The following is a 14,331-nucleotide window of genomic DNA, read 5'->3' as shown; positions in this document are numbered from 1 at the left end:
CTTCTTTGGCATGTAAGTGACCGCGGGCATTGATCAGCTCACTGACCTTGTGGCTGTGATCCAGGCCGTGGTTTTCCTCGTGTGTGAGGTGAAGGCTGGGACCAGCTCTGAGCCATCAAAGGCTCCCACCTGGTGGTCCTGCCAGCACAGAGGGATGTGCCCATCCTGAGTGCCCAGAACGTGGGCGGGATCGGCCACCCCAGGGCCCTGAGGTCTTCAGTTTTACGGTAAAAAATTGTTTAAAATTTGCATTCTCTTTCACAAACACCTGTGTTTAATTAAAAGATGCTGTTGAGAATGATTTATGATAAGAGAAATCGTCTCTTGGAAAGTATGTCCTGTGGGCCTCTGAGGACCCTGGGCTGTGACAGGCCCTGTGTGGGGCTTAGGGGCGGCTCTAAGGTCCTTCCCAGCCCTGGATCTCCCCAGATCCACCTGAATCTGCCTGGATCTGCCGGGATCTCCCTGGATCCACCTGGACCCGGCTCTGCAGTGCTGAGGCTGTGGCACCGGGCGGACGGATGGGCCCACATTCCTGACCTGTCGCTGTCTTCATGTTTCCTGAGGACGAATCCCAGAGCCCGTGGGATCTGCAAGAGAAATGAGCCTGACGGCCAGAACGCAAAAGAAAGGGCAGGAAAGTTCACGTGTAAATGTCAGGAGCAGAAAATGTTTGGAAGCAAGATGGGGGCACATCCACCTGGAGAGAAACAAGGGCCCTACAGGGGCTTTGACGGGGAAATGTGTTTCCTTCTTCAAGCCCCTTAAACCGTGAACCACACGAATATTCCAGGGAGCTTGGAAGGGGACTCAAGAGGCCCCGGTTTGCTGCTTGGGGATGTTATGAAACTCGCAGAATGACTTTTAAGTGACCTCTTCTCCTTTCCCGCCCCCATCCCAAGGCCACGTGAGGCCACTTCCCCTCCTGCGCTCACCCAGGCCGCTGTGGGCGGTGAATGGGGGCGCAGAGAGGAGAGGGGGCCGGACGGCAGCGGGGGAGCAGCGAGGCCTGGAGAGCCCCCTCCTGCCTCCTCTGCTCCTAGCCCCTCTGGTTCCCTCTCTCTCTAATACTTTTTTCCGGTTCTCCTGTCCAAGACCCTCCAAGCATCTCTGGTCGCCTGGCCAGCCAGCAGAGGGGTGAGCGGTTTTAGGCAAGAGCTCCACGGCCTCTGATCCGTCAGGGTTGATCAGTGAGGCTCAGGCGGAAGAAACGATCAGACGATCCAAAGAGAGCGTTTACTCGGCTGTCGGACAGCCGCAAAGGCAGGCTCCGTCTCCTTTGTAACTCACATGCGCCTTGCCTGGAGATGTGCTCGGCTTTACTTCTTTTCTATTGAGGTATTTTATGTTTTAGAAACTCCAGCACCGAAAAGTTTCCATTTGCACAAGAACTGTGAGCACGGCTGCCCCCTTCTGGTGGGCTTGTGAATCACACCCTCAGGGGCCTCGGGGTCTCAGCGACCTTCATCCTTTTTTCACCGGGATCGTTTGATACTTAAATTCTTACGACTCTCACTTGAGACACCCTGGGTTCCTAGCAGAGAAACCCAAAGCCCTGGGCCCTTGATGGGAGAGAAGGCCTTTGGAGTAGTGCAAGCTTGTTAGGCCCAGGACCCCCATCCTCCCAGCAGCGCCCACGGTGTGCCAAGCCCGGCTTCCCCGGACGGGTGGGTGCAAGGCAGACAGTGCAGAACAGCAGGGTCTCAGGAGGGACGCGCAGGGCCATGTGGAAACGACGGACTCCCGCCTACCCACGGCTGCAAAAGGAGCCGCCCCAAGCCCAGTGGCTTAGAGCCACAGCAGACACTCATCTTTCTCTCCACGTTCCTCACTCCATTTTTCTGGGGTTATGGGTTCAGCAGGATAGTTCCTGCTCAGACCACACGAGTGATGCAAGACAGTTGTCACGGAGACGACCAGAGTTGTCTAGTGATGACGGCCGGCCAGAGTTATCACAGGACTTCCTTGCCCACAGGGCTGGCGGCGGCTGGTGGCTGGGACTCTTAGCGGGAACCCCACGAGCAAGCTCCCTGGGCTAGGCCGCGAGGGCAAGCGTGCCAGGAGGGAGTGCCTGGTCTTTTGCAAACCAGCCTCAGGAGGTGCAGAGCAGGACCTCCCTGAGCTCTGCTGGGGTCATGGAGCCTGAGCCAGCTTCAGGGGAAGTGGACACAGACCGCACCCTCTTTCTGTGCACATGGGGAGGTTCTAGAAGAGCGTGTGGGGGGCAGAGAAATACTGTTGCAGCTCTTTTGGGAAAAGACCATTTCCAGAGGCTGGTAGGTTACTCCAGGTGGGTCCCTTCAGTAACTGCCTTCAGGGACGTATTTCCTGGGGAAGAAATCAGCTTTTATACATGGGGTGTTGCTAAGAGGAAACATGAGGGTTTAGAGGTATCCACCGAGGATTTTCCTGGTGGCTCAGTGGTTAAGAATCCGCCTGCCGACGCTGGAGACATGGGTTCGACCCCTGGTCTGGGAAGATTCCACATGCTGCAGGGCAGCTAAGCCTGAGTGCCGTAATGACTGAGCCTGTGCTCAAAGCCTGTGTAACCACGGAAGCCTGAAGCCCAAGCTCCTGGAGGCCGGGTTCCACAAGGGAAGCCAGCTCCACAAGACACCTGACACACCTCAAAGAGCAGCAGCGAAGACCCAGCGCATCCGTAAGTAGATAAATAAAAATTGTTTAAAAAAACAGCTCTTAAAAAAGAAAGAAAAAAGTATCCACTCAGCCATCCTCACTAAGACTGGCCAAACCATTTCACTGCCGAGGAGCCTCCAAAAAGGACCATTGCAGGCTGCACTCCCAGGGTTCCCCGGGGGGCTGTGACCGTGCCCAGCTGTCCACCAAGGCAAGGGAACAGTGGTCTCTGGGGGGACCTGTCGGGTGAGCTTCTGCCGAGATGGACTCTCAGAGGGAAGAACTGGGCGGTGTTGCCACAGCCAGTGGCCAAGAAGGGCCAGAGCCTCGGCCCGGCCGGGGCCCTGTGAGCAGCTGGCTCAGAGCAGGAAGCAAGCAGCAGGCGCATGGAGAGAGGTGAGACTGCGATCACTCAGAAGCCCCCTGCGGGTGTCACACAGAGCAGGAGCAGCCCTCTTTGGGGACAGAATTGTGTCTTGGTCAAATTCCGCGTGCCTGACGCCTGGGTGAGTATCCTATCAGAGTTAAGTGAATAAAGGAAAGAAGAAAAGGAAAAAAAGGAGGGAAGAACAGAGTTAAATAATAATAAAATATATTATTAGTTAAATAATAATATTAAATAATATTAAAATAATAATAAAAATAATAAAAATCTCTGCTGGTTTCCTAGTCACACTTGATCTGGTCAGTCCAGGAGAGCCAGGGGACTTCTGGAAACATCCATGACTCGTCCAGAGTTACGATAGTGTATGCGTGCATAGCACGTACCGTGGTAAAAGTGTGAAGACAGGCACAGGAAGGGTTAAGGCTCAGTGCAGACCAGCGGCCCTCTGTGGGAAGAGAATTGGAGAAGGAAATTCATCCCACTCCAGTGTTCTTGCCTGGAGAATCCCAGGGACGGGGGAGCCTGGTGGGCTGCCGTCTATGGGGTCGCACAGAGTCGGACACGACTGAGCGACTTAGCAGCAGCAGTGGGAAGAGAGAAACCAGCAGAGCCGGGGGAGCTGAAACTGTGTTCTTGAGTTGCTTCGCTTCTTACACTGGATGGTGCTTACGGTTGTGGTGATTAGAACTTATGTGTTGCCGTGACTGGGCCCAGGTACTTGGCCAAAATTATTCTGGATGCTTCTGTTTTCAATAATTCTCATTACTTTTTGGCCATACCTCCCAGCATGCAACAGCTTGGCTCCCTAACCAGGATCAACCTGCAGTGGAAGCAAGGAGACTTAATCGCTGAACCACTTCCCTCTTTGGGGACAGAACTGTGTCTGCTCTGGGGAAGGCCCTCTGGGTGTTTTTCGACGAGATTAACATTTAGATTAGTAGACTGAGTCAACCAGATTGCCCTCCATGATGTGGGTGGGCCTCTTCCATTCAGTCAAGGCTCAGTTTAGTTCAGTCACTCAGTCGTGTCCAACTCTTTGCAGCCCCATGAATCGCAGCATGCAAGGCCTCCCTGTCCATCACCAACACCCGGAGTTCACCCAAACTCATGTCCATTGAGTTGGTGATGCCATCCAGCCATCTCATACTCTGTCGTCCCCATCTCCTCCTGCCCCCAATCCCTCCCAGCATCAGGGTCTTTTCCAATGAGTCAACTCTTCGTATGAGGTGGCCAAAGTATTGGAGTTTCAGCCTCAGCATCAGTCCTTCCAATGAACACCCAGGACTGGTCTCCTTTAGGATAGACTGGTTGTATCTCCTTGCAGTCCAAGGGACTCGCAGGAGTCTTCTCCAGCACCACAGTTCAAAAGCATCAATTCTTCAGTGCTCAGCTTTCTTCACAGTCCAACTCTCACATCCATACATGACCACTGGAAAAACCATAGCCTTGACTAGACAGACCTTTGTTGGCAAAATAATATCTCTGCTTTCTAATATGCTATCTAGGTCAGTCATAACTTTCCTTGCAAGGAGTAAGCGTCTTTTAATTTCATGGCTGCAATCACCATCTGCAGTGATTTTGGAGCCCAGAAAAATAAAGTCTGACACTGTTTCCCCGTCTATTTCCCATGAAATGATGGGACCAGATGCCATGATCTTAGTTTTCTGAATGTTGAACTTTAAGCCAACTTTTTCACTCTCCTCTTTCACTTTCATCAAGAGGCTTTTTAGTGCCTCTTCACTTTCTGCCATAAGGGTGGTATCATCTGCATATCTGAGGTTATTGATATTTTTCCTGGCAATCTTGATTCCAGCTTGTGCTTCTTCCAGCCCAGCGTTTCTCATGATGTACTCTGCATATAAGTTAAATTAAGCAGGGTGACAATATACAGCCTTGACTACTCCTTTTCCTATTTGGAACCAGTCTGTTGTTCCATGTCCAGTTCTAACTGTTTCTTCCTGACCTGCATACAGATTTCTCAAGAGGCAGGTCAGGTGGTCTGGTATTCCCATCTCTTTCAGAATTTTCCACAGTTTATTGTGATCCACATGTTTTCCAAATTTGCTGACATATTGAGTGCAGCACTTTCTCAGCATCATCTTTCAGGATTTGGAATAGCTCAACTGGAATTCCATCACCTCCACTAGCTTTGTTCGTAGTGCTGCTTTCTAAGGCCCACTTGACTTCACATTCCAGGATGTCTGGCTCTAGGTGAGTGATCACACCATCATGATTATCTTGGTCGTGAAGATCTTTTTTGTACAGTTCTTCTGTGTATTCTTGCCACCTCTTCTTAATATCTTCTGCTTCTGTTAGGTCCATACCATTTCTGTCCTTTATTGAGCCCATCTTTGCATGAAATGTTCCCTTGGTATCTCTAATTTGAGATCTCTAGTCTTTCCCATTCTGTTGTTTTCCTCTATTTCTTTCCATTGATCGCTGAGGAAGGCTTTCTTATCTCTCCTTGGTATTCTTTGGAAATCTGCATTCAAATGGGAATATCTTTCCTATTCTCCATTGCTTTTCATTTCTCTTATTTTCACAGCTATTTGTAAGTCCTCCTCAGACAGCCATTTTGCTTTTTTGCATTTCTTTTCCATGGGGATGGTCTTGATCCCTGTCTCCTGTACAATGTCATGAACCTCCGTCCATAGTTCATCAAGCACTCTGTCTATCAGATCTAGCCCCTTAAATCTATTTCTCACTTCCACTGTATAATCATAAGGGATTTGATTTAGGCCATACCTGAATGGTCTAGTGGTTTTCCCTACTTTCTTCAATTTCAGTCTGAATTTGGCAAGAAGGAGTTCATGGTCTGAGCCACAGTCAGCTCCCGGTCTTGTTTTTGCTGACTGTATAGAGCTTCTCCATCTTTGGCTGCAAAGAATATAATCAATCTGATTTCGGTGTTGGCCATCTGGTGATGTCCATGTATAGAATCTTCTCTTGTGTTGTTGGAAGAAGGTGTTTGCTATGACCAGTGTGTTCTCTTGGCAAAACTCTATTAGTCTTTGCCCTGCTTTATTCTGTATTCCAAGGTCAAATTTGCCTGTTACTCCAGGTGTTTCTTAACTTCTTACTTTTGCATTCCAGTCCCCTATAATGAAAAGGACATCTTTTTTGGGTGTTAGTTCTAAAAGGTCTTTGTAGGTCTTCATAGAACCATTCAACTTCAGCTTCTTCAGCGTTACTGGTTGGGACATAGGCTTGGATCACCATGATACTGAATGGTTTGCCTTGGAAATGAACAGAGATCATTCTGTCATTTTTGAGGTTGCATCTAAGTACTGCATTTCGGACTCTTTTGTTGACTACAATGGCTACTCCATTTCTTCTGAGGGATTCCTGCCCACAGTAGTAGATATAATGGTCATCTGAGCTAAATTCACCCATTCCAGTCCATTTCAGTTCGCTGATTCCTAGAATGTTGACATTCACTCTTGCCATCTCTTGTTTGACCACTTCCAATTTGCCTTGATTCATGGACCTGACATTCCAGGTTCCTATGCAATATTGCTCTTTACAGCATAGGACCTTGCTTCTATCACCAGTCACATCCACAACTGGGTATTGTTTTTGCTTTCGTTCCATCTCGTCATTCTTTCTGGAGTTATTTCTCCACTGATCTCCAGTAGCATATTGGGCACCTACTGACCTGGGGAGTCCCTCTTTCAGTGTCCTATCATTTTGCCTTTTCATACTGTTCATGGGGTTCTCAAGGCAAGAATACTGAAGTGGTTTGCCATTCCCTTCTCCAGTGGACCACATTCTGTCAGACCTCTTCACCATGACCTGTGTGTCTTGGGTGGCCCCACACGGCATGGCTGAGTTTCATTGAGTTAGACAAGGCTGTGGTCTGTGTGATCAGATTGGCTAGTTTTCTGTGATTCTGGTTTCAGTGTGTCTGCCCTCTGATGCCCTCTCATACCTACCATCTCACTTGGGTTTCTCTTACCTTGGACATGGGATATCTCTTCATGGCTGCTCCAGCAAAGCACAGCTGCTGCTCCCTCCCTTGGATGAGGGGTATCTTCTCAGGGCCACCCCTCCTGACCTTGAACGTGGAGTAGCTCCTCTCGGCCCTCCTGCCTTCGCGCAGCCGCCACTCCTTGGACATGGGGTTGTTCCTCTCGGCCTCTGGCTGACCCTCCCTTGCATAAGAGAGCCTCCCTCTTGTTTCACTGCCTTCAAACTGGGACATCAGCTTCTCCAGGGTCATCAAGCCTGGTGGCCTTCCGACTAGAACTACACCAGAAGCTTGCCTGGTTCTCAGGCCTTGAGACTCAGACTGGAAGTAAACCATTGGTTGCCCTAGGTCTGCAGGCCGCCAGCCCCCTTTACGAGTCAGCTGTCATAACTGCCTGAGCTGGCTCTTTGCGATTGGTAAATGAATAATGAGTGAATGGATATCCTGTCGGTTCCGTTTGTGTGCAGAACTCTGATGAATGCAACAGGTATGCTTGCTGTGTTATTTTCCATACCTTTAGCATGTCTAAAATATTTCATATAAAATTGTAAATAAATAAATGGCCAGTGGTGTTAAGACGTCAGATGCAATAGCAGTCAAGCAGAATGAGAGCTGGGCAGCATACACAAGACTCAGCTCCCAGGAGGCCACGATCGCTTCGCAGGGGCGGCTCAGTGGCACGTGCAGAGCACACCCGCTGGTGATGGCAGTGGCTGGGGGAGTGTGCACCCTGAGGAGGCTAGCTGTGCAGCGGAGGGAGGTCTGATCTGTGCGAGGGTGGGGGCGGGGTAGAAGAAAGGAGTCAGGGAGGCGTGGCCTCACTTCTCCCGGTGAGGGTGGGGGCGGGGTAGAAGAAGGGAGTCAGGGAGGCGTGGCCTCACTTCTCCCGGTGAGGGTGGGGGCGGGGTAGAAGAAGGGAGTCAGGGAGGCGTGGCCTCACTTCTCCCGGTGAGGGTGGGGCGGGGTAGAAGAAGGGAGTCAGGGAGGCGTGGCCTCACTTCTCCTGGTGAGGGTGGGGCGGGGTAGAAGAAGGGAGTCAGGGAGGCGTGGCCTCACTTCTCCCGGTGAGGGTGGGGGCGGGGTAGAAGAAGGGAGTCGAGGAGGCGTGGCCTCACTTCTCCCGGCGGCTTCCACCATAACTCTGCTGGAACCATTGGAGTCTGGTGCTTCTTTGATCCCTGGGAACATTCCAGTAAAGATCCTGGAAACTGCATCCCTAGGGTACACAAAATGATTTTTAAACATCTAACCACAGGCAGATTCTCCAGATGTCAGCTTTCTCGGTAGTGGTTTTCCAAAGCGTAACATGAAACCCTCTCATGGAAGAGGAGAGCACAGCCTTAATCACCCCATGTCAGCCCAGGTCCAAGGGACGCAGCAGACCTGCAGAGACTCTTTCTCAAAGTTCAATTTTTCCTTTTCTTTCCGGTTAAGTAGCTGAACTTGGCTGGTGGAGTGTTGCTGATGGTTTCTTGGGCAGCTGGGAGCTGACCAGGCCATGGAGGCTGGAGGACACGCCAGCAGCCCTCCTCCCAGAAGCTCAGTCTGGGTTTTATTCTGATTCCTCCTTGGCCTCATTCGAGGAACCCAGCGGGTCCTGAGCCGGGCTGTCTCTTCCCACCCCTCCTAAACGCCTGGCCGGGCCCACACTCGGGTCCGGCGGCCGGCAGGGGTCAGCAGTGTCCCACAGCCGGCTGGGGCCACCGCCTCCCTGGCTGTGGGTCCCAGCGGGTTGGGGTTGACGGGGAGCTTCCTGTGGGGACCTCGCCAGCTCGAGGCTCCCCTCCCTGGTGGGTGGGGTGGGTGTGTGATCCAGACTGCGGCCCCGCTGATTCACCGCCCAGTTCTCTTCTAGGACGTTTTCACGTGGATTGACACATGCAATACCGTGCGTGTGTGTGTGTGTGTGAGAAAGAGAGAGAGAGAGAGAGAGAGAGAGGAGGAGAGGAAAGAGAGAGAGAACGTCCTGTTGAGGTTTTCCCAGGGACCTCGAGTTCCTGGCTGGGTGGGTGCCCAGCTCTCCAAGGAGTCTCAGGAAGCCACCGAGCTCCACCCCGCCCCCTCAGCTGGAAAGGGGGCCCTCCGCCTGGCACCCCCCGCAGAGGTCTCTGCAGACGAGCCACGCAGCCAGCTCATCCCTTGTTTGCAGACTCACCCCCCAACCCACCCCACGGCCCGCTCTCTCCCGGCTCCGGTGGCCTCTGCTCCACCCCACACTGCTGCTCCAGCCTGCCCCTGCCTCCGGGATGACCCCTGGCCTCCCCACACCGGGGTGGGAGTGCACAGAGAACCAGAAGCCCCCATGGGACAGCTGCAGGGCTGGACGCAGGCTCAGTCTGTGCCAGATGCAGGCCCAGTCCCCTCCAGGCAGCCTCTACATGCCGGACAGGCAGACGCCATGCCTTCTCGCCTGCAGAGGAAGACGCTGGCCTGCCCTCCCAGGAGAAGAGCAGCTGACCCGGGTGGCAGGTGCGGGCCGGCGGGCATTCCGGCTGCCGCAGGCCACGTCTGTAACCAGGGAGGGGCAGCCGCAGCCGCCAGCAAGCACACGCGCCACCCCAAGCCGGGGGGACGCCCCAAATGTGGGGGACCAGGGTCAGCACTCACAGAGACCCTCCTCCAGGCACCCCAGGGAGGGACCCCCCTGCAGCCCCGGGGCCAGAGCCCTGTCCTCCCATCTCTGCCCAGCCCTCTGGCTGCAGTGACTGCTGCCTCCTCCCTGGCAGGGGAGGGCGGCTTGGCCCAGCCTCTGCGGGCTGGATGCAGCTCCTGCAGGGAAGTCCTGGAAAGAAGGCTCTCCATACATGCACATGACCTCTCATCATATCCGTGCTTCAAACTGCAGGCAGTTAAAGTGCAGGGGGATATTCGGGGCTCCTGGTGTGAGCCAGGTGCTGGGTCCAATGTCTCACCAACATCATCTCATCAAATCTGCCCAACAACCCTGCCACGTGTGTATTGTCAAGAGCCCCTGTCTCCCAGGGGACAGACGCCGGTCGTGGTCACATCGTACAATCAGGATGCGGTGACCTGACTGCAGCCGTTGACTCCATGGGGCTTCCCTGGCAGCTCAGACAATGAAGAATCTGCCTGCAGAGCAGGAGACCTGGGTTCGATCCCTGAATCGGGAAGATTCTCTGAAGAAGGGCATGGCAACCCACTCCAGAATTCTTGCCTGGAGAACCCCAAGGACAGAGGAGCCAGGTGGACTGCAGTCCATGTGGCTGCAAAGAGTCAGACATGATTGAATGACCAACACACACACACACACACACACACACACAAACTACACAGCTTGTACTCTCTCCCCAGAGGACGGGCCTGAACCCTCCCATTTCCGGGTACATCCCGCCCTGGGGCCCATCCCCTCCTCCTGGGGAGCGAATTCCCTCCTGCCCCCACCCTCCATCTCTGCTCACCGTAGCCAGAGTTACCTCTCAAAGTCATCACCAGGTTCATTTGGCAACTCACGCCCCAACACACCCTATCGCTGCCAGAGGGGTCCCCGTGGCCTCCAAATCCTCAGGGGCCACGGCCAGCCCACCCTGTGGGTGACAGCTCCCAAGCCAGCTCCCGCCTCCTCCCATCCAGCCCCCTCCCGCAGCCCTGATGCATCTGAATCTTTCTATCCTCTGCCTTCCGCACACCTCAGTGCTCCTTCTCTTCCCTCTTAAGACACTTGTGTTCTGACCTCATCGTATGACTTGTGGGACCTCAGTTCCCTGACCAGGGACTGAACCCAGGCCCCTGGCAGTGAGACCACGGAGTTCTAACCACTGGTCTGCCAGGGAATGCCAAGACACGTCTTAATGTGTTAAGAATAATTACTGATATATTAAGGGCATCTTACCACCTTACTCGTCATCACGTAAGTAATACCTGGATACGCTCTCCTTGTAAAAACAACCCCAGCAACACAAACATACGGGAAGAATTAATAAGCCCCTGGGTGACTCTCTTCCAGCAGGAACCACTGCTACAGTTTGGAGACTTTCCAGAGCTCTCTGAAAACATTTCATACAGGTATTAGTACAGTGCTCATAGAAATACATGGTTTTGTGGGGCATCTTTTGCCATAACTTGGATCACAGTGTGCAAATTGTTTTGCAAATTTTATTTCTGTTAATGCAGAGCAATAAGACCCTGCAATGGTGTCGTGTAGGCTACTAGCTCCTGTGCAAGTTCCGGGTGGAGAAACGCTGTATCTTACTGAGGTCTTGAGAGTCTAGCTTGGGCTCTGCTGTCTGTCACATGGGCAAAACGGACTACACAATTTTCAGGGGCTTGTGTGAAAAAAATGTGGGATCCCGTGTTTAAAACTTGTTAGGAATTTGAAGATGGCAACAGCAAAGCATTAAAGTGCACACGGATCCTCCTCGGTGTGGGGTCTGTGTGACCACACAGGTCTTCTGCCCACGAAGCTGGCCAGCCCGTGGATGCTCTGAGTCCACGCGTCCTCTGTCCTGACCACGGACATTCCTGCCGCGACTGCCACCTTGGGCCCTGTCCCTGGAGTCCGTGTCCAGCTTTCCGAAACTGCGCTCTCTGCTCCAAGGCCAGAGTCCTGGGCCTTCTGCCTCCAGCAGCAGCAAACTCCCGTGGTCCGTGCCTGCCGGTAAGCATTTCCGAGGGGGTCCCCACAAAGAGCGGGGGTGCTGGCAACATCGCCCCGAGCCTCAGGTGAGGGTCCTGTGGGAAGTGAGGTGCACGAACCGCCACCCGAGAGCCCCGAGTTCGAGTCCAGCCCTCCGGCTCAGCTGCTCCGGGTCCCGAGTGGTGCACAGCTGGACTTCCTGGGACCCCAGTTTCCACCTCTGCTGAAGCAGAGAATGAGGTCTGACATTCTCCCAGGCCACGCCAGATCTGCACAAAGGTGACGCTAAGGGGCTGGCATGGTAAAAACTGACTCAGCTACCCATTTCACGCTCGAAACAGGCCTGAGGCAGGCACCGCTCTTTCCATGTCACAGACAAGGGAGTTGAGGCTCATTAAAGCAACGGAAAGAGGAAGTGTCCAGGGGCGGACGCGTTCTAGAGCCCACTGTGGTCACGGCTGCACACCTCTGCAGACACAGCACAAGCCATGGACCCGCAAGCTGACGGGGTGAACTTTCAGTATGTCAGCTACACCCCACAAAGCCGCAGGAGCAGAGAGAAAGAAGGAAGCGTTTGCAGCCGGGGCGGGGGGGGGGCGGGGGGGGGTCGCAGAGCGCGGCCGCCCCGCCCCCTCGCTCTGCGCCCACGAGCCGGGAGCGTGGGCTGAGCCCCGGGCTGCCCGCCTGCGAGTCCACCTCCAGCGCCAGCTGGCTGGAGGACTCGGGCAAGACCGCGGCCTCAGTTTCTTCACGTGTAAAACAGAGACGAAGATGAGAGCCCTGTTACGGTCTCAGGGCAGCGGCTGCCCCCAGCAGAGCTCTGAGGCCTGGACTGTGATGACCGTCTCAGATCGGCTCCAGCCAGAGCCAGGCGCCCGAGAGGGGACCGCCTCCGTGCCCAGCCCATTCATGCCCGCAGGCCCTCTCCTCCCGGCATCTGGAGAAGCCATCTGGGCAGACGGGGGACATAGCTCACTTCCTGGGATGGAGAGCAGCATCTTCCCGCAGGCACTCTCAGGACCCCAGGAGCTCAGACCATCGACACTGGGCCTGAGGCTGGGTGGCCACTGAGGGCACACCAGCCACACCCACGTGCCCCCACCCACGGGCGTGACGCCTCCCCCCTACCTCACAGGTCAGGCCGGAGAGGACAGGGCTTGTTAGCAGACGGTCAGTCTGAGCATGGAGCACACAGGCGGGTTGGGGGGTGGGGACGGCGTCAGACGTGTTTTCTGTCTGACACCCACGTGTCTCCTGTATGTACTTGGCCCGTGGGACCCACCGTCTCCCTTCCGCTCTCTCACTGAACACCCACCCAGGCCCTGCTGGGGGCGGGGTCCCCCGGTGTCACCTGCTCACCGATGAGCACACAGAGGTTCTGGCAAGGGCTGGCTGAATGTGGACTCAGTCCTCTGATGCCCGGTATTTTTCCACTGTCCTTCTGAGGAGGAAGCCAGAGAGTCACTGTGACGCCGTTGATCCCGTGCTCAAGGAATAAAGGCACGCACTGTGCTTCCCTGCCCTGCAGACCGCCCTGCACGCCTAACAAGGTACAGCAGGCCTCGCGGACCACGCTGGGTGTGGGCGCTCTGGCCCTGCAAACCCCTGGGGTCCCAGATGTAACACCAGTGAGCATCAGTCCTCAGGGCTCAGGGGGCAGGAGGCGGGCGGGGCCGCAGGAAATCAGGCCGGACCTGCAAGTGCCTCTCAAGCCACTCTGAGGCTGTGGGGGTGACAACAGGCTGCTGGGCTGACTTTTTAAAACCCATTTGTCACATTGACGTTAATCCTCTTGTTAACAATCTCCTGCCCTGATTCAGATCAGCCCTAAGCTGGATGGAGGAAGGGGCCAGGGCAGCTGTGGGGCTTAAGGAGTCTCGGGGAGGTCAGTAGCATTTGGAGGACTCCTGGGGTGGGGGAGGGGTGGTGCTGAGCCTGAATCCCACTGTCTCTCTCGTGGCAAGCCACTCCACCAGGCACCACTCCACTCCCCTCAGCCTCCTCTCCCGGCAGCCAGGCCCTTGCTTTTCTTCTTATTGATTTTCATATTTAAGGAAAATCCATTTGCTTGATTCAGAGCAACTGAGTCATCATGGGGTTTGGAGGAGAAGTGCTCACAAGGCAGGCGCTTGGCAAAGGCCTCTCCTGGGCGGGGCGGGATCTTGCTGCCCACCCAGACGAGGCTGCATCCATGGTCCCGTGGCTCCCCACACGCGGCCCTGTCCCGCCATCTCGCTGCCCACCCAGACGAGGCTGCATCCATGGCCCTGTGGCTCCTCACACGCGGCCCTGTCCCACCAACTGGGCTCACATAGCTTCCGCCCCGCAGCAACTCAGGCTTGGTCCGCTCCTCCCTGCTCCCGTCTGTCCACGTGCTTCACCGTCGAAGGTCCACACCAGGACATGGAGAGCAGGGCTGGGGACTGGTATGATCAGCCACTCACAAATGGGAGGGAAATATTGACCCCACAAGGGAAGAGACTTCATCCTCAGGAAACCAGGGCTTTTGCCTTCTCCCCCATTCAGCACCCTGGGAACAGCATCTTCCTGACAGACCAGTGTGGGCGGGGCCGAGTGCGTCCTCAGGGTGAACTAGAGGGCCGCTCAGGGTCTGCTGTGTGGTCCTTGGTCCCCAGGCCTCAGAGGCAAGGAGCTCAGCCAGCCTATCCTGTGAGCCTTTGAGACAGGACAGTGCTTCTTCTAAAAGAACCAGGCTCCCCTTTGCAGGCCGGGGGACCTGTGAAAAGC

This window comes from Bos indicus, chromosome 16 (genome assembly GCF_029378745.1).
Source record: "Bos indicus isolate NIAB-ARS_2022 breed Sahiwal x Tharparkar chromosome 16, NIAB-ARS_B.indTharparkar_mat_pri_1.0, whole genome shotgun sequence".
Taxonomy (NCBI): domain Eukaryota; kingdom Metazoa; phylum Chordata; class Mammalia; order Artiodactyla; family Bovidae; genus Bos; species Bos indicus.
This window is presented reverse-complemented; position numbering follows the sequence as displayed.